General features: G+C 46.8%; 1 long non-coding RNA gene across 1 annotated transcript; it reads right to left on the bottom strand.

Annotated features, from left to right (window-relative positions):
• Positions 1-10,079: 10,079 nt before the first annotated feature.
• LOC138989244 (uncharacterized) lies at positions 10,080-24,225 on the bottom strand. The gene is made up of 3 exons (XR_011465488.1): positions 24,102-24,225; positions 11,904-12,114; positions 10,080-10,186 (listed from the first exon to the last, which is right to left on the bottom strand). It is a non-coding gene; the product is annotated as an uncharacterized lncRNA (long non-coding RNA).
• Between the last annotated feature and the right edge of the window lie 289 nt (positions 24,226-24,514).

Here is a 24,514-nt window from a genome sequence, read left to right as displayed (position 1 = left end):
CTGAATGATGTGTGTGCTTTTTATGTTTATGAAACTACCATCCAGCGAAACATAGCAGCCTAATATTTTGATGTGAAGGTCATCTGAAAGTTTTACAGCCTGTAAGCCCAATCCGTTTGGTTGATAGAAAGCTCTTTCTGGTCCCTTCCAGATGCACACCAGCTCAACATTCTCCGAGTCTGGCATTTTGGCCCCCTCCCTCTATACCTCCTCCTACCAGACTAGTGATCAGCTCATTAAGGCTGTCCTCGTGAATTATATTACAGCATTAAGAAAAGCTTGGGGACGAATGTTTGGTGTCAGTGCATGAGGTGGATGGGGACCCGGAACAGGAACAGGGTCAGTGGGGGTCACCAACTCCATCTGCTGCCCCCGGAGCTAGTACGATCCTTCCTGGAACACACGGAAAAGTCATGAATGTTTCAGCTGCCGTGAAGTTCGGACTGATGGAAACATGTCTTGGGAGTTGCTGCCTCCCTGGAGCTCCTCGGCTTTGCAGGAACAGAAATCTCCCGAAGGCAACATTGCACATGCGTGTGTGGCTGGACGCCCGCGCATCACCGGGGAGGGTGGCGGAGGGAAGGGCGCTCATGGGGGACCCTGCGGGCACCCAGGCAGGACCGAGCAGGGCGCACGCGACTTTTTTGCTCAGGGGACCACACCCTGCCGGTCTCTCTTTTTAAACACCCCCTCCCCGCCCCCCCCCCGCATTGACAGTTTTCACCACTTGTCTATCTGATTCTTTGGGGTGTTCCAGAGGACAAAACAAGATACCCCCGTGTTCCTTCGACCTTCAGGATACAGAAACCATTGTTGCCCTGAGAACAAAGATGGCCTTTTACGCTTGGCATCTCCGCAGCAGAGCATTAACAGGAACCAAAGAGCGCAGACAGCCACTCCGGACCAAATCAGACCCTACAACCACGTCGAAAACCGAATTACAGGAGAGCAAAGTGCAGCGCTGCGTTTTAAAATGCCAGATGTATTTTAAAGGGCTCGAGTTTCCGTTTTCTCCTGCGTTCAGAATTGTCAATGATACGAACACAAGGGGACTGCTTTCTTATTCCAGTAATAGCCCGAATTTCAGTCTCAAGTCTTCTATTTACTACATCTGTCAAGAAAAAAAAAAAAAGAAAACACCAAGCTTTTAAATCACATCATAAGCATCTGGCTTTTTTTTTTTTTTTTTGCTTATAATTATACTGACGCTGTTCTCTGTATCTAGCATCCCTAAGCACCATCAGCTGAGCGGCCCAGCCAGCTGAGCGGCCACACACAGGGGCCACTTCAGCCCCTAATGAGAGACAATCAACTGGCAGTTGAAGTATGCAGCTAATTAATTATCATATTTGGCAAAGAACCTTTTGTAGCTAAGCAGATAATAGAGATGATGAATATCACTCCACCTATTGACGTTAAAACTTTTTTTTTTTTGGCATTAAGTGATGTTTTTCTCAGACAAGGCAATAGCAGAAATTCACATCAGGAGGAAAATGATTTATTTCATCAGTAATGCTCACCCTATCAGATTCATTACCTCTAAGCAAGTGTAAATCTATGTTCATCTGGAGCTGACATTCCCACGCAGCTCCTCAAACCTTTTTAGGCAACAGTGGTAATTTTAATCTTGTCTTCAAAAAAAGAGCCCGGCACAGCGTGGAGGAATCGCATCTGCAGATCTGTAAATTTGGGGCAGTCAGTGGCAGGACACCTCACCCGCCGGCTGCCAGCTGCCTTCCCCATCCATTCAAAGGGCACACTCCACACAGGGCTTCTCTAAACATGATACTTCTTTACTCTTCCTATTTATTTTTCTTTGATAACAGCATGCATAATGCAAGAACTTATAGATTGATGACAGGAGAAACAAATTTTAAATGTAGGGAGGGATGTGTCTGAATCTTGGGCCAAGAAAGGGGGCATAAAAATAGATCAGTATGAGAACTTATTACTTTAGCCACACATTAATTCATCCATATGGTCCTGGGAAGAACTTCATTTTTTGTAAATATCCAAATGATAAAGATACATCCAACTGTATGCTTAAAATACTTTTAATGCAACCTTTTCTAAGAAAATGGTGTGTATGTGTGTGTGTGTGCATGTATGCTCAGTCATGCTGGACACTTCGTAACCCCATGGACTGTAGCCCACAAAGCTCCTCTGTCCATGGGATTCTCCAGGCAAGAATACTGGAGTGGGTAGCCATTTCCTTCTCCAGGGGATCTTCCCGACCCAGGGATCTAACTCACATCTCTTGCATCTCCTGCACTGGCAGGCAGATTCTTTACCACTGTGCCACCTGTGAAGTGCAAGAAAATAGATCAGATGTTAAAATTATATTAGGATAAAAGATAAATAAAATTAAAAAGATAAATAAATAGATAAAATTAAACTAATATTAAAAATAAATAAATAAAAAGTATAAATAAATAAATAATAAAATAAAAGATAATAAAATTAAACACATTGAGAAACAGCCATTCAGCCTGCAATAGGCAGTGATGATTCATCTGATTTCCACAATGACATTAAAGTGTGGGCCCTGCTGCCGCTTTACAGATGGGACTATTGAGGACTAAGAAGGCTAAGTCACTGCCTGAGGTCACAGTGGAACGTGGGCGCCTGCCTGGGGCTAGAGACCACAGTATTGTTTGTTTAACTTTATGTTGTTGTGGTAAGAACACTTCACATGAGATCTCAACAAACTCCTAAGTGGACATGATGTCAGTGTTGGCTGTAAGCACAGTGTGGTGCAAAGGATATTTAGAACTTATCCATCTTGCACAACTGAAATATTATGCCCACTGATTAGCCCTCCCCATTCCCAGCACCCCCGACTACCATGCCACTCTTAGGTTCTCTAAATTTATCTATTTGAAAGACCTCATATAAGTGGAATCAGACATGATTTGTCATTCTGTGACTGGCTTAAACCACTCCGCCTGATGTCCTGATGGTTCATCCATGTTGTTGCGTATTGTAGAACTGACTTCTTTTTTATGGCCGCGTAATAGTCCCTGGGTTGGGAAGATTCCCTGGAGAAGGAAATGACAACCTACTCCACTACTCTTGCCTTGAAAATCCTATGGACGGAGGAGCTTGGTGCAGGCTACTATCCATGGGGTCGCAAAGAGTCGGGCATGACTGAGCGACTTCACTTCACTTTAATATTCGATTGTATGTCTGCACTGCATCCTCTTTATCCAGTTACCTACTGATGGACACTGGCGCTGTTTCCATGTTTTTGCTACTGTAAGTGATGCTGCAGTGAACACAGGAATGCAGGCATCACTTCAAGATCCTGATTTCAATTATTTGAAATAAATATCCATAAATGAGATTGCTGGATTACATGGTAGCTCTAGTCTTAATTTTTTAAGCTCTTATATTGTTTTCCAGGGCTTCCCAGGTGGCTCTAGCGGTGAAGAACCTAGACACAAGAGACGCAGGTTCCATCCCTGGGTCAGGAAGATCCCCTGGCGGAGGGCACAGCAACCCAGTCCAGGATTCTTGCCTGGAGAATGCCATGGACAGGGGAGCCTGGCGGGCTGCAGTCCACAGGGCTGCACAGAGTCAGACGTGATGAAGGGACTTGGCACGCACACATTTTGCTTTCCACTGTGCATTCCCACCAACAGTGTGCAAGGCTTCCCATTTCTCCACATCCTCGACAATTCTCATCTTTGTTTTTGATTTTAGTCAGAAGTCATTCTAACCATTATGAGATGTCCCTGGTGCCAACGGCCTCGGGTCACCCTAGGTGCCCGGCCTGTGTGCCCCTCAAACACCTGTAAGTGACTTGGTCACCAGTGGTGTGTGCTGGACATTGGGTCAGGCAGACGAGGGCCTGAACAAAAGTTAGACCTTATGAAGGAAAGTCAAAACTGCACAGAGTGGTCCTCCGTAGAGCCTCGCTTCAGGGTCTGAAGGGCAGAGAGAGGAGCTGGGTGCACTCAGGCAGCCGGAGACGCAAGGACAGACGCAAAGAACGGCATCTCCTCTGACGGAGAAATAACGCAGGCCTCCTTCGCACGGCTGCCCCTCTCGGGACCCCGGTGGCCCGCCGCGTAGGCTTGGGTGGTTTGGGACCGGGTGGCAGCGTGGTTTGGGGTGGGCATTTTCTGTTTGGCTGTTTCTTCGAGCCGACAGGAGGAACAAAGAGAGAAGGGACGCGTCGCATCTCGCCTTTGAGAGCAAAGCGGGAGAGTGACAGCGCCCGCCCGCTGGAGGCGCGGTATCTCCGGGCATCGCGCGCCCCCACCTATCAGCGCGCTGGCAGCTGGGGAGATACATTTAGATAAAGCAGCCGCAACCGCCGATAACAAGCCCCTCAAATGTCAGGAGGCACAAAGGCCGCCATTGATCGCCCCGCGCAGCCCGGCCCCCCTTTCTGCAGCCCTCCAGCGCTCTTTCCTCTCCTTTTTCACACAGCGGTGCCTCTGGCGGGACTGATCCGCCTGCGGAAAAGGCCATTGTGCCTGAACACGTATTGTGTCATTTGCTAAATGGAGTTGATCAACATCTCTCCAATTCCCCGGCCGTGCTCTGCCTCCTCGGAGGGCGGCGGGTTTCTCTCCCAGCCAGGCCCGGGGCTGCGCGGCTCCCACCTCCCGCTCCAGCCCAGCAGCCCGTTTGCAGGCACAGAGGCCTGGGGCTGGACAAACCTCAGACAGCGGCGGGCAGGGGCCCGCAGCCCAGCCCAGCCTGAGCAAACTGGACACAATCCCGGGGCGGCTGCTGCGGCGTGTGGATGTCAGGTGTTGGGGAGATGCTCGGGGCTAATAAACTGTCCTCCCTTCCCACTGAGCAGGGTGTCTTTCCTGGGCAAGGAACTACCTTTCAAGTCCCTTTGAAGCCCCATGAAAGGATGCGGAGGAGGGAAGGAGTGGGCGTGAATACCAACAGCAGTTCTAGCCCTGGTACATGATCCCGTCCAGCCCTTGCCTCCTCCTCTACCTGCTGGCCTGGACACCCACCATCGGAGTCGCCCTTGGATTTGCCCAACATGTGGATGACTGTGCAGATGCAAATACCCTGAGAAGGGGCTGTGAGGGAGAGAATAGCAAGTTCAACAGCTGTAGGTTTTTCTTATTTTAATTTTTGGCTCTGTCCTTTCGAGTATCCTACATAGCACCCTGAGCTCACGTGGCATCATTCCAGATCTGTTTAGTGGAAACTCACGCCTTGCCTATCGAATGTTTGCTCATCCCCTGCTGGTTTTTATTGGCGCCCGCCGAACTTGACGTGAATTCCAGCCATGCGAGCACCTCTGAGGGGGATAAATTCTAATACGCATTATTATTTTGCTTTTAATAGCTACGGGTAAACAATAGAACTCGACCTCTCTTCTGGCCCACTGTGCTTTAAATAGTTGCTGGGGAGCAAAGACAAGAATTAGACATCAAAAAACTGCTTCAGAAGATTCCAATAGTAAGAGGAGTGTACTCTAAAAAGACAAAAAGAGCAATGTACCAAGTGAGTCAGCATTTAAAAGGTTCAAACATTTTAAAAACAAAGAGAAGGTGTGGCAGGCAGCATGATAGCCCCTAGAGATGAACACATCCTGATACTCAAGACCTGTGAATATGTCCAGCAGAGAGGGTTAGGGTTAGGGTTAGGGGCAGAGAGGAATTAAGATGGTAAACGAAATAAGGTATCTAATCAAGTGACCTTAAAGTGAGGAGTTAATTCTGGATGATCGAGGCTTATCAAAGTAATCAGAGTCCTTCCACACGGGAGACGGAGGTTGAAGGGTAGGCTGTAGCCATGGGATATGACCGTGCTAGGATCCTCCCTGCTGGTGCTGGCTTTGAAGATGAAAGAAGTCTCCACAGACCAAGGAGCAGGAGCACCTGCAGAAGCCAGAGAAGGTAAGGGACCAGATTCTCCCGGAGTCTCCGGAAGGAAGCACCGAAGCCCACATCTTGACTTCAACCCTCTGAAATCCATGTTGGATTTCCAGCTCAGGGGACTGGAGGATAATGCATTTGCTTGAAGTGATTTGTTGAAGCATCAGTAAGAAACTAGCACAAAAAGAAAAGAAGAGCTCCTATTTATTGAGCAAGTACGTGCGTGCTAGGTCACTTCAATCGTCTCCAACCCTTTGTGACCCCATGGACTGTAGCCCACCAGGCTCCTCTGTCCATGGGATTCTCCAAGCAAGAATACTAGAGTAGGTTGCCATTTCCTTCTCAAGGGGATCTTCCCGACCCAGGAATCAAACCCACATCTCTTGCATCTCCTGCATTGGCAGGTGGGTTCTTTACCACTAGCACCACTTGGGAAGTCCTTATTGAGCAGGTACGAGGTGCCAAACCCTGGGCTGAGCATTTTACTTGCATTACCTCCCTCACACCTTGGGGTCCTCCTAGGACATGAGCCCCATTGTGGTTCCCATTGGAAGAGCAAACTGAAGTTTAAAAGGTTATAAAGCTGAATTCAAAGCTCCAGCTCCCATCCGCTACTGCTTATCCATGAAGATCCCTCCATGCTTCTGCTATGTTGTTATTGATGCTAAGTCATGCCCGATTCTTTTGTGACCCCACGGACTGTAGCCCACCAGGCTCCTCTGTTAAGGGGATTCTCCAGGCAAGAATACTGGAGTAGGTTGCCATGCCCTTCTCCAGGGGATCTTCATGACCCAGGGATTGAACCCAGGTCTCCTGCATTGTAGGAAGATTCTTCACCATCTGAGCTGCCAGGGAAACTAGAGAATAAAGTATTTATTCCAGTAGTCGAATTATGGCACACAGTGAACCAAAGCCATCAGTCATTGTTTAGAGATTCAATTTATACAAATGAAATCAAGAACCTAGTGACCATGTCCCCGAGTCACTGAAAAACCGTGTCAATTGTCTCGGCCATGCAATATTGGAGATTTCCTAGATGAGTTTGTGGAATTGCCTTGCATGCAGAATTCACAGTGAATTCCTCCAACAATACCTTCAGACTGAACTGAATTTGACATTTATAATGGCCCAAGAAAAGCATCTCCCTAATGGTATCACATCACTGCATGCCACAGAAATCAAAAGTGTCATTTCTAATAGAAATAATAGCTCCAACACGATGTCAGGTGACTCCTTCAGAGGGTCAATGGAGCAAAGTGAAGAAGCCTCGGTGGAGGCTATGGACGGTCAAACAAAGGCAGTTTGCTCATTCAAGGAGAAGGTAGATTCTGCAAGAAGAGCAACTTTTCAAGAATGTATACTTTTACAAATCCTTTGGGGGGGAAAAAAATCCAAGCACATGTCATTAGAATATCTTGATTCTTTAACAATAATGAAACAGAAGAATGATACTCTACTGTATCACACAGTCAGCTGTCCAAAGAGATGTGTGTTCCTCTTCCAAAGTGTAGCACTGCAAGGAAAAGAATTTTCCAGGTCCTCTTACATTTAGATGGGACCATGATATTAGCTGTTAAGAGCTTTCTTCGTGACTCAGCAGTAAAGAATCCACCTGCAGTGAAGGAGATGCATACCTGAGTCAGAAAGATCCCCTGGAGGAGAAAATAGCAACCCCCTCCAGTATTCTTGCCTGGAGAATCCCATGGACAGAGGAGCCTGGCGGGCTACAGTCCATGGGGTCGCACAGAGTCAGACATGGCTGAGCAACCAAACCACCTCCATCACGATACTACCTCTTACCAATGGAGATTATTAACAGAAGTCACCTCGTCTTTTCTGTGCCAAGTGTAGAATAGTGTTATAGAATAGTACAGTCAGTCATGTCTGACTCTTTGCCACCCCATGGACTAGCCCACCAGGCTCCTCTGTCCATGGGATTCTTCAGGCAGGAATACTGGAGTGGGTACCCATCTCCTGCTCCAGGGGATCTTCCCAACCCAGGAATTGAACCCAGCCTCCTGCATTCAGGGGGGATTCTTTACCGTCTGAGCCACCAGGGAAGCCCTTTCTGGGCTGAATTAGGAGGCCAATGTGCTCTCACTACTGCTGTGTCCCCTTTCCCCAGCAAACATGGAGCCACATGAGGGAAGGGGCTGGGGCCCCTGAGTCACTGTGTGGAAGACTGTCTGCTGAACACAGTGTTGGACGATTACGTAAGCAATGGGTTCAGTTGTGTTTAAGTCCCTGGAATTTCAGGGTCTGTCTTGTTAAACCTGTTACAGCTAGCTGGTAGCATTATCATAATCAAAACATGCATTCAAAAGGTCAAGAGGAGCATGTCTTACGGCTTTTGGCAGCAATACTGATAAGTACCTGGAAGGGCAATGTGGAGTCATTTCCATGGGTGGTCTGTAGCAATAAAGAATCCTCCACACTAGCTTCTCACAAGGCATTTTGCCAAAGTTATTAAGGTCACCAATCTTTAAAGCTCAAAGGTGTGTGTGTTGGCGTGGAATTGATTTCGACACAGAAAAGACTCTGAAGGTGTGTATTGTATGCCTCACCCTAAGAATCCGTGTTGATTCTGCAGGACCTTTTCAGGGAAAGAGCTTCTTGTTTATAGAAAATACTTTCTAAAAATGGTTCAAAAAGCTCCCAAGTTCAACTCAGAAATATGCCACAAGAAAGTATAGGGAATTTTTTTTTGTAAGAAAATATAGCTCTGTATGTACTACTTGCAACATATAGATTGAGAAAAAATAATTCTTCAGTGGAACTTCATAGACATCAGCTGAGCTTTAGAATGTTGTTGGGGGTGGGGAGGTTGTTTGGGGAATTACCATTGCAGCAAAATACCTCCAAGCAAGTAATGAGGCTTGAAAGGTAGCAGAGATAATTAAAACAGCAGAAGCATCTTGCTGGACCGCTTTGAGCTTCCCCACCCCCGCCCGCAGTGGCTCAGCAGTAAAGAATCTGCTTGCAATGCAGGAGACAAGGGTTCAATCCCTGGGTCGGGAAGATCCCTGGAGGAGGAATGGCAACCCACTCCAGTATTCTTGCCTGGGAAATCCCATGGACAGAGGAGCCTGGCGGGCGACAGTCCATGGGGTTGCAAAGTTGGATACAACTGAGCGGCAGCGTGCACACAGGAAGCGCCTTCTTGAAGGGCTTTGAGCGCAGGCTGTGAAATGTCTACCGTGGACCAGAAGCAGTGAGGGAGCCTCAGCTTTCCCTCACTTGGAAACTTGTTTGCGTCTCACAGGCCCCAGGAGGCATCTGGCTCTCCTTGCTGCAGTGGAATAAGCGGTTAACCACGCCTGCTCCAGTCTTACTCCTGAGGTTCCCGAGGACAGGCAAGGGGGTGGAAGAGTTGGAGAAGAACTCATAAAGAACTCCACCCCACTGACAGTCCCAGCGCCCCCATCACTGCTCCACACTTTCCTCGGATCTGGTTTTCCCCGCTCCTGCCTTGACTCCTTGGACCCGGCAATCACAGATAACTTGTTATTAGGAGGTTATGATTACTGAGTTTCCATATTGTTGTTATAATAACCTATTACTCTGAGGGTGATTTGTATGAAATTGACATTTTCGTAGATCACAGAGAAGCAAATATGACCAAGTTCAAGTGATTCAACTGACTGTAATGCACGATATTTTGTACAAACTAAGAAGGCCAATAAAACCGCAGAGCTAGCCTAGTTCTGACCTCTGAAGTCCCTGCCACATCCCGGCTCCACGCTGCGTGCTGTCCACCTGTCTGCGCCTCCATCGCTGAGCCTTCGTCCCTCCTAAGAGCAGACATCGGTACAGCAAGGGGCACCACATTTTGAAGAGGATGCAAAATACATACTGCGTATTTTATAAAACAAATCATTCTCTTGAAAACCAACAGACTGTCACCATAAACATAGAAAATAAATAAAACATAGTCTTGATGTGTCCAAGAAATGGTGTGAAAGGGAAAATCACTCAGTCGCATCCGACTCTTTGCAACCCCATGGACTATACAATCCATGGAACTCTCCAGGCCAGAATACTGGAGTGGGCAGCCTTTCCCTTCTCCAGAGGATCTTCCCAACCCAGGGATCAAACCCAGGTCTCCCGCATTGCAGGCAGATTCTTTACCAGCTGAGTCACAAGAGAAGCCCAAGAGCTCCGGAGTGGGTAGCCCATCCCTTCTCCAGCAGATAAGCGGCATTTGAGGCACTAACCATGCCAGACACTCACCCAGCCTCCTGGTTCCTCTTCATGCAGAACCAAAGGCCAATTTCTTGTTACCTCAGCGAACTGCTTTTCCCAGCACTACACGTGTTCCTGAGAGGCTCCCAATCCTGATGAACAGAAATTAATTACAATTCTTTCTCTGACTCTTAAAATATTAAACCTGATAACTGTTGGGCATATGCTCCACCTGAAACATAACTGTTAAAGATATGCATTGTACCTACATCCTCACCTCAGTAAATGACACATTTTTTTGCTCATCAAGCTCAGCTTGCCTTGTCTCATCATTTTGTGCATTTTTTTTTAATCCTTTAAATTCGAGTGGTGAACATCATCAGTGGAGAATCTTGGGAAACCAGATGAAGAGCGCAGGAAGAGTCTGCTGTCGGCAGTATGAACTGGGGACAAACCCACCGGTTCACATCAAGAATCCCAGAGCCTATTCCTCCACCTCCTGCAACAAGCCTCACGAGAGTCTGAATTCCTAAATCCGTAGATTAAGGGGGAAAGCCCCTGATCTTCTCACCGGCAACTCCTAGGTTTTAGAAAGGAACGATCCAACATAGTTTGAAAAGAATGTCCTCTTTGAGGAAAATCCTTTTGATGATTATTTTTAATAACGATAGCCCATTGATCTGTCTGCATTTGATGTTGGCACATAAGGAGGGAGAGGGGGGTGGTGCTTGTATCTCCATCAGTGGATTCTTGAAACATACCCAGTCCCCTGAGCACTGCCTGTTGAATTCCCTCAGCTGTCAGCCTTCCCCTTCTAGCCACAAAGCCTGTGAGGTCTGAACAATCTGCTGGCAGCCCTCCTGCACTCCTCAGTCTGTACACCCTCCCAGGGAGCAGTGTCAGGCGGTTTAAGGAAAAGAGCATCATTCTGGAGGACTAGACGGCCCCACCTCCCGGGGTGAGTGACAGGCACTGACTAAGGATGCTCTCTGTTGACAGCAGGGACTGGGCCCTGAGAAAGATGTTGATGTAGAACCAGGTAGACCCACAGGTTCACTTCTGGGCAGCTGTGCCCTTGCCATGGGAGAGAGGGGCAGCCAGGGGAAGGAGAGAAGTATCAGTCAGTTGTGCTGTGTGCTCTTTGCAAACCCTCTGGACTGTAGCTGCCGGGTTCCTCTGTCCATGGGATCTTTCAGGCAAGAATACTGGAGTGGGTTGCCATTTCCTCCTCCAGATTAGTCACAATCCGTATTTATCTCTAAAAGAAAAGAACAAAAAGCCACAGAACTATGAGTCTCCTTACTCAAAGAAAACTAGGAATTATTAGTATTTGGTGGATGTTCTTGCCTGGAGACTCCCATGGACAGAGGATCCTGGCAGGTTACGGTCCGTCCAGCTGCAAATAGTTGGACACAACTGAGCGACTGAGCACCCATGCGCACAGGAGCAGGTTTTTATGCAGAGGCTGCCTACGGTCATCTGATAAGACCCCTCCGGTCCACAGCCAACCGCTCCCCCCTGTCAGTCCCAGCCTCAAGGAGCCTCAACCAGGGACGTGGTTTGGGCCAAGCTTAGCCTCTGAAGTCAGTTGAGAGGTCCTGTCAAAGAGAGAATACCTCTCTTTTCAAAGTTGCAGAAACTAACACAACATTGTAAATCAATTACATTCCAATAAAAAAATAAAAACAAGAAAGAAACGGGCTTGTCTGGGGTTTGGTCACCCATGAGGAATGTCTTCATTTCAGACAGGAAATGCCCTGCTCTGAAGGGATTTCTGTGTCTCTGGAGGCCCAGCTCCCAGAGACATTCCTTAGGCTCCCCGGCTCCGGAGCGGGAACTCAGAGGCGGTCGCGGTGACGCGGCTCTAACCTCAGCCGCGGGCTCTGGGCCGCACGCTGGGGAAGCTTGCACTGGGAAGGCCCCGCTGTGGGCGGAGGTGCAGGCGGCCACAGCCCTCAGCTCCGCTCACACGCCGGCTCACCACAGGCGGGCCTCTCTGCAGCCGGTCACAATTTTACATCCGGGGATCCTTTCCGGTTCCATCAGGGAGTCTCTCATCCTGACCGCTGCTCGCAGCCACCTGGAAGAAGAGCAAGCCAGGCAATGAAGACGCACTTTGCAGCCTGACCCGCCACGCACGAGCCTGGTGATTTTGAAAAATGTATCGAAAGCTTCTGAGCCTTGTTGAGCCTAGGAAGGGGGCTTCTCAGGCGGTGCAGTGGCAAAGAATCTGCCTGCCAGTACAGGAGGTGCCAGTACAGGAGGTGCCGGAGGGGCAGATTCGGTCCCGAGGTAGGGAAGATGCCCTGGAGGAGGAAATGGCAACCCACTCCAGTATTCTTGCCTGGGAAATCACACGGACAGAGAGCCTGGCAGGGTGCAGTCCCTGGGGGTCTCAAAGAGTCGGATACCACTTAGCTGCTAGACAACAACCACCTGCGGAAAAACACCACCTCAAAATCCAACTCTACTACTTATAAACTAAGCGATTTGGGCAAATTATTTACCTTCACCGAACACTTTCTTATCTAGAAGATGGAGCTAATGATAGAATTACAATTCTTACCTTATAGAATTCTTCTGTGAATTGAGAAAATTTAGGTAAAATACTTAGCATAATAGGCATCCATTAAATGTTAGACAAGATTTGTGTGTTCAATATTTGCCTGTTCATTTATTCAGCTCAAAAGGTATGGGAATTAATAAAAGGCGTGCCAAATGCCTAGCTGAATGTCTCCCACACAGTAGGTACTAAACACAATTTATTTCTCATCTCCTTTTCACAATTAGAGAACTAAGATCCGGAGGTACCAGGTCCGTTCCACCTTATTTAATGTTGCTGCTAAGCCATCTCTGTATCTCGCAAGTCCCCCGCAGGAAGAAACAGAAAGTAAGAAAGGTACAGAGAGAAACCTGAGAACCCCATATCTGCTTTAATTGATTTACTTCAGGTCAAACTCAAGGAGCAGGGACGTAAGTGGAAGTCCATTTAGCCGACTTGAAAGCTCTATTCTTGACCTCGGAGGACTGGGAGGTCTTTGAACCCATTTGAGTCTCTAAGTCTTTGGCCAGAAGGAAAAATTTCTCAGCTGCTTTTTCATGCCTTCGAAATGAATTAATTTCCTAAATGGAAAATTGAAGTAATTATGTTATAGACTGAGTGACATTTACTAAGGTGAAAGGCAGAGAAATTTTTATATCCTTTATTAAACAGTTATTAGTTGTATTAAGCAATATGGAACAATTACTTTTATTCCCCTAAATGTGATTATTCTTTTCATGCCAAGGTACCCTCAGATTCACAAGAATCCAGCAGGCCGTGACTATTCAAAAAACGCACCATGCCACACTTTCAGCCTTGTTCCCAAGACCAGCGTCTCACTGGGCGGGTGGGCAGAGGGGCTCGAAGAGACACATTGAACGAGGTTCTCGAGATGGTGCTCAGCTTTCTTCACGCGCTTGAATGTATCTTTCACATGAATGTTGCATTCTATCCCACCAACCTGCCCAGCCAGGAAATTTACTCAAAACTACTATTAATAGCATCTACCAAGTGCCAGAGGCTTCCCTGATAGCTTAGTAAAGAATCTCCCAGCAGTGCAGACACCCGGGTTCTATCCCTGGGTCAGGAAGATCCTCTGGAGAAGGAAATGGCAACCCACTCCAGTATTCTTGCTTGGAGAATCCCACAGACAGGGGAGCCTGGCAGGTTACAGTCCATGGGGTCGCAAAGAGTCAGACATGACTGAGTATCCAACGTGTACATCCTCAACCACTATATTCCAGACACTGTTCTAAGGTCTACAGCTGTGAGAATAACAGACAGGGCCTCTCATCTCTATGGGATTTGCATTCTAGAAGGGGAAGTCAGACAGAAAATGAAATAAGTAGAATCCATAGCAAGTTAGAAGGCCACTTGTGTGGAGAACAGGGACAGTCCTAAGAGAGGTGCTGATAGGCCATCAAGGGAGGTGAGGAAGCGAGACACACAGCTGACTGTGGAAGAACATTCTAGCAGAAGGAATCGCAGTGTGCAAAGGTCTGACATGGCTGGGGTTCCAGGACCCCGGCAGCAGTGACTCTCATGATCAGTTGGGGGGTGGGTAGGTAAGCAGGGGTCTGAGAGCTGGGGAAGGGCAGTCACTGGGAAGATTTTGACTTTTCTTCTGAGTGAGACAGTAAGTGTTCTGAGAGATTATGAGCAGGGGCATTCCCATCAAGGAAACACACAAATATCCATAAAACAGTTATGTGTTGTTTCTCCAATGAGCCTTCCCTCCTACCTCCATCTCCCAAATGACAAATGACGCCTTTGTCTTAGAGGTAGAGTTTCCCACCCCTGACCTTCACCGCTTTGGGATCTTGACAATGCAAAGAGGGAACAGGGCAAGCGTCTGGCACAGGGTTAGATTGAGTTATAGAATATTGATTGATTCAGAGCCCATAGAAAAACTCCTACGTCTTCCAATCCAAAATAGTAACTTGAACAGGTCTCTGCATCTCTCTGACCCTCAGTGAGTGAGTGTGAAGATTACATGAGGTAATGCACTTAAAACTTTTGACAGAAACCTAGTGCTCAATAAACAGTGGCTATTTTTACTTAAGGCATGACTTCTTATTTCTGAGTCCACTTCCATCTCTAGTTTTGTGTTCTGGCGCTTCCTTCCCACCTGGTGAAGGTGCCTTGGCTCCACCCTGCAAACCCACTTGCCCCAGTCCTACTTCCTTGCCCTGTTCTGTTTAGAGCCACCAACATCCCCAAAGCATTCCAACAGCTCCCTTCCAATAGGCAATTCTCCCTGGGTAGTGATACTAACTTTCAGTGAGTAGAGGCCAGGAATACTGCTAAGCACCCCACGTTGCACAGGACAGACCCACAGAGACAATGATCGGGCCTCAAAAGTTAACAGTGCTGCTGCTGGGAAGTCTTCCAATGGAGAATACAGATTCATCATCACTCGCACATGTGTGTACATATTCCCCTGAGGCTCAGATGGTAAAGAAGCTGCCTGCAATGCAGGATGCCCAGATTTGACCCCTGGGTTGGGGAGATCCCCTGGAAGAGGGCATGGCAACCCACTCCAGTATTCTTGTCTGGAGAATCCCATGGACAGAGGAGCCTGGCAGGCTACAGTCCATGGGGTCGAACAGAGTCGGACACGACTGAGTGACTGAGCACATGTGTATTTGGGTTTCCCTCTGGCTCAGTGGTAAAGAGTCCTCCTGCCAATACAGGAAACCTGGTTCAATCCCTGGGTCAGGAAAATCCCACTGAGACGAATATGGCAACCCACTCCAGTATTCTTTCTTGGAGAATTCTACAGACTGGAGCCTGGCAGACTACAGTCCATGGGGTCACAAGAGTCGGACATGACTGAGCGACTAAACCCCACTATATAGGTAACCCAGAAAGCCATGTCTGTCCCTCACTGTGCCAGACACAATAGGCTAGAATTGCCCCTCGAATGTCAGCAGGAGACACATGTGACTGTGAATTTGGTGCTGTGTGCTGTGCTTAGTCACTCAGTCATGTTTGACTCTTTGCGACCCCATGGACTGAAGCCCACCAGGTTCCTCTGTCCAGGCAAGAATACTGGAGTGGGTTGCCATGCCCTCTCCAGGGGATCGTCCCAACCCAGGAATCAAACCCAGGTCTCCTGCATTGCAGGTGGATTCTTTACCATCTGAGCCACCAGGGAAGCCCAAGAACACTGAAGTGGGTAGCCTATCCCTTCTGTAGAGGATCTTCTGGACCCAGGAATCAAATTGAGGTGTCCTGGATTGCAGGCAGTCTCTTTACAAAGTCCTATTTTCCGTGATGGGCTAGAAATGGGAACTGCCTCCTTGGAAAGGAGCTCAACACACATGAGCTGAGCTGGAGTCTCTGTGGTCAGGGCTCTTACTCCCACCTCCAAGGAAGGCAAGACATCTGAGTCCTTTCCAAGCTCTGCAAGCACCCCAGGGCGTCCCATGCTAGAGCTGGCTGAACTGCCTTCTGCTCCTGTATCCGCACCTCCTATTCATCACAGTCACATGCCCCCTAGTCAGTCCCCGTCATCAAGGGGTGCATTTATTTAACTCTCTTATGCGCCAGCCTGCCCATTCTCTCCAGTCTGATGGTGCTCCTAGGAACGAAAATTATTTCTCCAAAGGTGAAAATTTAAGCAGATGAATGACAGCAAAGAAAAACTTTCATCTCCTTCCAGTACTTTCATGAGACTTGCTGGTCACTGTCCACCAACACTGTAGAATGACAGCAGCCTCACCCCCTCCCATGCATCTTTGTCCCCTTGCACTCATCCTTGCCACTCTCCACAGCCGACCCCCACCACAAAGGCAAGGTCCGCCGTCTAGTCTCTGCTCCTTTAGAAAAGGAACTGCAAGCAAAAAGCTTGAGGCATGAGGAAAAGCAAAGATCAATCCTACAACATGAGCAAATTCTATAGGAAGCTCTAGGATAATGATGGTATCATGGAAAATGGCTTATTGTTGGCATCTTGGTAGCAGATAAAATTACAGTATTGGAAACTTGAAGATGAGTAAAACAAAGGAAATTAGGAAAAGGGGGGTGGATACCTCTGTTTCTAATCTATGCTGCTTTTTTCAAAGATATACTTAGGACCAGCTGTCCAGCCCAGCCTCTGAGACTTGTGAGGCAAAAGATGACTTGGCAGCAAGGTGTTCAAGTTTGAGCGCAGCCATGGTCAGCCGTGGGCCCAGGAGGGCGTTGCCCCCAGGATGGCGTTTCATAAAAATGTCAGAGCAGGTTCTCCCCCTCCCCTCACAGCCCGCTGTCCACTTCAGCCACCCTGGGAGCCCCGAAATGCAGCCTTCCCCGTCTCTTCGCCTTCCGCGCTCCTGCCTGCAAGCGTTCCCTGCCTCAACTCTCCAAGCCAGAGGGGAAGACGGAGCCGGTGGCAGGCCTTGTCACTTAGAGTGCAGACAGCCTGCGGTGATGTCACCAGCCATGGCAGTCCAGAGGTCACAGCTACCAGCAGCCAGATTCATCAGGAGACTAGAAATACGACACCCCTTGGAGATACGTGCAGAGACAAGCAGGGCCAACTTGGGGTTGCCAAATCAAGAAAAAGAGAGGCGGGAGGACTGTTTCCAGAGAGTTTTGAGTTGGGAAGAGAGTGGCCATGATTTTAGAGAGAATCGCCAGCCAGGGCTCTCACATCTAAGTGGTAGCGGACTCCGATGACCTCACCCGCCACCTCCCAACCTCGCTCCAGTTCAGAGTCTGTAAAGCTCTAACTACTGCCAAGGTCGGGATATTTTTCTTAAAATCAAGAACCAGATCACAGCCTGTTTCATGAAGTAGTATATTTTTATAAGCCCTAAAATAATCCAATACTTTGGCCACCTGATGCAAAGAAGTGACTCATTTGAAAAGACCCCAATGTTGGGAAAGATTGAAGGCGGGAGGAGAAGGGGATGACAGAGGATGAGATGGTTAAGTGGTATCACTGACTCAATGGACATGAGTTTGAGTAGGCTCTGGGAGGTGGTGATGGACAGGGAGGCCTGGCGTGCTGCAGTCCATGGGGTTGCAAAGAGTTGGACATGACGAGCTACTGAACTGAACTGAAGAGAAAATACTAGGCCATCCTTTGATAACAAGAATGGGCTCAATTAAGCACATAGTCCTAGAGAAACCCCCTCTGTATATGAGGCTCTGCTGGGGGCTGCGAGAGGACCAGGTTAAGAAACACATCATTCGAGCCATTAAAATGCTTAAATTCTCTTGGAGTAATTGGACACAGACATGAATAACTATGAAATACGGAGCAAAGCGTAAGTGTCATTGAGAAGCCTAAGATGCTGCAAGGATTCAGAGAATGGGGAGACCTCGTCAGGTTAAGGACTGAGAAAGGCCTTGAAGGGTAGAAGTTTAGGAATTATCTCAAAAACAGAACAGATTAGCCATCTTCAGCCTTGGGTAACCTCATAAATAAGGCATGGTCACAAGAAAATGCAGGTATAATGGGAATGTATCTGCCAAGTCATTGGTTAAGTCAACATTTGTCACACCAGGCACTGCTCCAGGCATTGGGAACAGAGGCATGAATGGAGCAGACACTCCTGGAGCTTTAGAGATAAGTCAACATCCATCGATTTAAAAATGTCACAGTCAAAACAGGGCAACTGGAGAGAGCGTGACATTCAGATGAGATCTGCATATTACAAAGCTGGCCATGGGAAGGAAGGACTCTTGGTAGAAGAAAGAGCTGGAGCCAGGCCCCAAGTTGGCCATGACCTTGTCTGTTTGCAGAGGGCAGCGTGGCTGGAACAGAGACGGAATGGGAGAGGGGCTCCTGGGAGGACAGAGATGATGCGTGGTGACGAGAATGGCAGCCGGGACTCCAGAAAAGGGGAGAGCTGTTAAGGGCACATACAGATGAAGCACTGTTGGGATCAGAGATGAGAAGTAAATGGTCAAGGAGGTTCTCTTAGTTCAAATTGGTAGCATTTGCTGATGACGTTGGGTTTGAGCACCAAGGGGAAAAGAATGAAAGAAAACCCCAAGACTTTTACCATAAGGAACTGATGGGTCTAGTTTATGAGATGGGGATGCCGGTGTGAGGGTAAATTTAGGGGGAACATTCTACTTTGTCCAAATTAAGTTTCAGATTATCGTATTTATAGCAATTAGATACCAAAAAGAAATACACACATAAACACACACAGAAGTTGTTTTGAAAGAGAAACAGAAAAACAAGGCAGTAACTGGAAGCAGACGTGAACTTTTTTGTCTTAAGACCAGAAATACTGGAATATTCTGACGTGATTTTCTCCACCCAAATACAGTGGGGAAGCCACAAATATATCCTACAACTCATAGCCATTTCTGATACAACAAGGACATAGAACAATTAGCTGTAATAAACACAAGAAATGCAAATTAGAAAAAGAATGAGATAATATTTTTCACCCAACATAGTAGAAAAAGCAAAAAATATAAATAACACCCAGTGTTGATACAGATGTGGGGAAATGAGCTTGCTCGTGTACTTTTGGAGGAACCCCAAATTAGTAGACAATCTTTTTTGGACTCAGTTTGGAGACAGCTATCAAAAGCAGTTAGATCAAACAACTTCATGTGAAATTTATCCTGCAGAATCAAAAATGAATGTATAGGGGATTCTCTGGTGGTCCACACTGCCAGGGCCCAGGTTCAATCCCTGGTCAACCAATAAAGATAGCACAAGCCCTGTGGTATGGTCCAAAAATTAAAAAAGAATTACAGTGGTGCCCATTGTCTCCTTTTTGATGAGGGAGTAATACAGACAATCATTTTACATCTATGTAAAGAAACATTGTCTCAACACAATGATGTTGAGAAAATAAAGAAAAGATGTCTTTATTTTAAATGAAAAGAAAAAGGCAAGATACCTGATAGTGTATCCATGTGATTCTAATTGTATCACAAATACTTACATTTGCCTGTGCATATGTACAGTGTGATAAATGTGAGCAAGAATTAGGAAAGATGACTCACTAAAGCTGTCGCTGGAAATCAACAAGGAGAAAGGGGTCTTCCTTCTCACTTAGTCTATTTCAGTGAGATTGAATTTATATAAGGAGGAAGATCACCTTTTGTCTAACATTAGAAATTAAGGAGAAATATTAGAAGTTTAGACAAGACGAGACACAGAGTAGAACTCAGAGCCCTAAACAAGCGCCTTCGCAGAACTGCTGAGGACGTGCGGCCATCCTCCCACTGCGAGGGTGAGGTGAGAACTTGGCACGTCACTCGAGGGTACCCTTGGCAAAAGTATGGACATCCTTGAAGGATTTATATACTTAGATGCACTAAATACACTTCAAGGAATCTATCCTAAGGGACCAGTCAGATACACAAAGATGTATAAAATAGGATGCTCATTGCCACTTTGGCTATAATAGTGAGACACTTAAATATTATTTTATATCAGGTCAATCATTTTGTAAATCACATTCAAATAGACAATGGACTCTAAGGCAGCACGCAAAACCACACTTTAAGGAGAGTACTGAATGGTACGGAGAAATGTTCACTGCATATGCTAAAGATTGGAAAAAAAAGACACTTTTCTTCACACTGCATAATCTCTGTTTTACACACGTGTGCCTCAACTGGGAAAGAATCCGCCTGCAATGCAGAAGACCTGGGTTAGGTCCCTGGGTTGGAAAGATCCCCTGGAGGAGGGAAAGGCTACTCACTCCTGTATGCTGGCCTGGAGAATTCCATGGACTGTACAGTCCATGGGGTCACAAAGAGTCAGACGTGACCAAGCAACTTTCACTTTACACACACTTATATGTATATACATCCATTAACAGTGTTGATTTAATTTCTTTAATTTATTCTGTTTATAGTTCTATTTTTTCCTAAATGTTCTTCAGTGAAGATTCATTCCTTTATAATCAGAACGATTTTTTTTTTTTTTTGTTTTTTTTACATGTTTATTGGAGTACAGTTGATTTATAATGTTGTGCTAGTTTTTTGCTGTAAAGTGGATCAGTTAACATATATATACATATATTCACTCTTAGGTTCTTTTCCCATATAGGTGATTACAGAGTATAGAGTCGAGTCCCCTGTGCTGTGCAGCAGGTCCTTATTAGTTATCTATCGTATACGCAGTGTGTATCTGTCAACCCCAATCCTCCAATTTATCCCCTGTCCCTTTGCCTCCCGGTAAGCATAAGATTGTTCCTACATCTGTAACTCTATTTCCGTTTTATAAATAAGTTCATTTGTACCGTTTTTTTCAGTTCCACTATAAGCAATATCATATATTTGTCCTTCTGTGTCTGACTTACTTCACTCAGTATGATAATCTCTAGATCCTTCCACATTGCTACAAATGACACTAATAAGAGAATTGATAAATTAGTATATTTCCCCCAAAGCTCATTGGATTTTATTTTTGTCTTTTTGCTCAACTTGAAAAGCTGCTGAAGATAACTCAACTAAAGGAAAAATTACCTCAATAAAGCAGCTGCATCGCACACATTCCTCACTGCCCACTTTTTACATTTCCCACTCATCTTATCGATGTTAAGATGCATTAACGTTTGGGGTCCCGGGCTCCTGGGAGATATATGGGCCCGAGCTCTGGGCAGCATCTGTTAGTCCAACAGAAGGGCATTCCTCAGCAGAAATTGAAATGGATGTTCTTTACTCTAACAAACGCTGATCGCGTTACAGGCGTGTAGATCACCTGCACACTCGGGACCACAGTGTCCAAGCTGAGCGGAGCCAAAGTCTGTGCAAATGACACCTTGTCCATCTTCTTCCTCAGCCCCGAGAGCAAATGACACCTTGTCCATCTTCTTCCTCAACCCCGAGAGCAAATGACACCTTGTCCATCTTCTTCCTCAGCCCCGAGAGCAAATGACACCTCGTCCACTTTCTTCCTCAGCCCCGAGAGCAAGTCTGCTGCCAGCAAAAGCCGGCTCACTCTGCACATAACCCAAACCGATTTCCACCCAGTGCATCCTCCACCACGAGGATGGCCTGGGTGTGATGTGTCAACAGACACCGCGGGCATTTCCAACAGCGTGATCCTCAGCTGGAACCCACAGCAACAAGCTTACACCCACTCAGGTCCCCTAAAACCCTCGAAAAGCCAACAGTGACAGAATGCCACAGTGCCTTCTCCTCTGAATTCACCTTCTTTAGCCTAGCCAGAGTCAGGTTACCAGTTCATATTAAAAAGACAGCAAAGGAGCTTAGGACTTGATACATCTTACCACTCCATCACTAGAACAGACCTATGAGACCCAGAGCTTCCGATATCCCCATTTTCTAGATGAGCAGCTAGGACTCAGAGAGGTTAGGGAAAGTGCCCGAAGTCACACAGCTCGTAGATGGTGGCGCTGAAACGAATCCAGGCAATCTGGCTCTGAGTCCCCACACAAGATAGCCGCCACATGGGTTTTAACAATACCAGTGTCAGGGGTCTATTGTGACCCCATACGTAGAGTGCTTCTCTTTTACTCCATACAATGTAAGTTTTCAATGAATATGAGCCCCTATGGTTAAACCTCCTGTAAAAGGCTACAGGAAGAGATAAGGAAGAACGGATCTTTCCTGGGACTCCTGTTACTGTCCATCCGTCTGTCCTAAGGTCACGACCCCCTCAGGACACAGTGATGCCTGAACTACTTTGCCAAGCCAAGTGCAGACTTCCGTGCATCTTCGAGCTCTGATGGCCCCAGAGAAGAAAGCTCCAGAGAGAGGCCGGGCGCGCATTCAAGGTGACCCTGTGTGACGTGACCTGGGTGGGCAGCCGCTACATGCTGGCCGAGCAGGATAGTTAATGATTCCTGCCCTCACTGTCTTCACAAGCTAATCAGAATTAATTGGCAAAAATCATTTTCAGCTCTGGGTCCTCTACATCTCAGGGCTTAATTACAATACATCACTTGCTCAGAACAAGTACTTGGAACCTGCAGACGAATCCTCGCTCTTTGCGCCTTGAATGGGGATTCAGTCCTGACTCGTGCTCAATCACGGCTTCTTGAAATTCAAGGAAAATAACAAATGCTGATTCCCACCCCCCCTGAATTTTTTTAACTAAATGGATTAAATAGGAGGATGAAGAGCCATTTTTAAACCATGGACATTTTTTTCCTTTGGTAAGCACTGTAAGACTGTTCATTTAGTAGAACAGATATTACTGCACTGTCTGGTCACACACCTTAAAGTTACAGAACATTCTAGTCTCTTCCATGAGGGTTATTTGATGCTTTAGTTGTAAACTTGCTGCATGTCAGAGGAGCCACTCGCTGCCAAGCCATCTTTAAACATGTGCACAGGACTGACGCCCATTCGCACGTCCCCCACCCCTTCCAATTCACATGGCGTTCCTGACGTATCCGATGGATACTGCATCACGGCCTCTTCAGCCCGACTTCCAGCTTCCTCACTCTCAGCACTGAACAGAACCACAGGTACAATGACTGCAGGAAGAGATGCCCAGCAAAGAGCTCAGTCTTTGCATGAAGAAACCCAGTTGCACTCCACCTGGCTGATCTGGAATACCTGAGTGCATTTACTAGGATGTTATGACAACTGATCTAGAAAGGGCCTGGAGGCCCCTCCCCCGCCACCCTACTCAAGTTTCTTTTTTTTTTTTTTGCAGAAAATATGACTTTATTACAGGAATGCAGACATGTCTCTTACATCTAAGCTTTTTACTTATTTGCTGTTTGTTCCTTCATGTTATCACTTTAATAAATCTTTTTATTGAAGTGATTTACAATGAGGTGCTAATTTCTGCTGTACAGAAAGTGATTCAGTTATATACATGCTCAGTCTCTCAGTCGGAGCCTCAGTTCATGGCCCCATGGACTGCAGCCCTCCTTCCAGGCAAGCACACTGGAGTGGGTTACCATTTCCTCCTCCAGGAGATCTTCCCGACACAGGAATCGAACCCAGGTCTCCTGTGTCTCCTGTATTATATCGGTAGGCAGATTCTTTACCACCAAGCCACATGGGAATCAGTTATATGGGGGATGGCTCTATATATATGAGAGTTAGACATGACTGACTGAGCACACACGAACACACACACATATATATGCTTTTTGTATATTCTTTTCCATTATGGTTTATGGTGGGATATTGAATACAGTCCCTGTGCTATACAGGAGGATATTGTTGTTTATTCTGTACATAAAAACTTACATCTGCTAACCCTAACCTCCCAAGTTTAAGTCAAAGGAAACTACTACCCTGTAAAGGCTTTAAAACACATCTGTCTTCAGCTTCTCTAAGCCATTATGAAAACCATACAGCTAATCCCTTGGCATATGACCCAGACCCTAAACTTGGGAGGTATTTCAAGCCTTCCTGTCCTGCAAAAAACCTTTTGGGCATAATATGACAAACATTTCTGGTCTCTGCGATTACCCCAGGCTCTGCTGCCAACATCCCAACCCAGCAAATCCACGTCCTTCTGTGCCTGGGCCCACCCCGCCCACATTTCCCCCAGCTGCTTCCAGGAAGTTGCTGAAGGACGGATCCCAGCAGACAACCCCAAATTCAAGGATGCCTGAAGGTTACAGCCTTACCGTGCAATCACATCTCACAGATGGACAAGTGATGCAGAAATAATAAGGATCGCTTCCCGGGTAGGGGGTGAGTCAGGCAGCTCCGGGAATAGCCAGCAGACTTCCGTCTCCTATTACTGCTCGGCATCACCAGCAGAAGACTTCTGGGAGGGCATGGTGCCCTCACACATGTTCTCAGCCCAGAAATATTTGTCTTGAATCCTTTTCCAAATCTTCTCAAACTGCAATAAACTCGACTTGAATTTTTTTTTCTTCCATTAGACAACTCAAAGTCTGGGCCAAAAACCCTACTGAAAATGTGTATTTATGAACTTGAAACTTTCGCTGGGGCTACCAGTATGAAATGCAGGGAACAGAAAGCCTCTCTTTCTGGCCAGATTTATGAGAACACGGCAGGCGGTCTGCACTGTTGT

This window comes from Bos mutus, chromosome 9 (assembly GCF_027580195.1).
Source record: "Bos mutus isolate GX-2022 chromosome 9, NWIPB_WYAK_1.1, whole genome shotgun sequence".
Lineage (NCBI taxonomy): Eukaryota > Metazoa > Chordata > Mammalia > Artiodactyla > Bovidae > Bos > Bos mutus.
The sequence above is the reverse complement of the archived record's forward strand: the minus strand, read 5'-3'. Positions and strand labels throughout refer to the sequence as shown.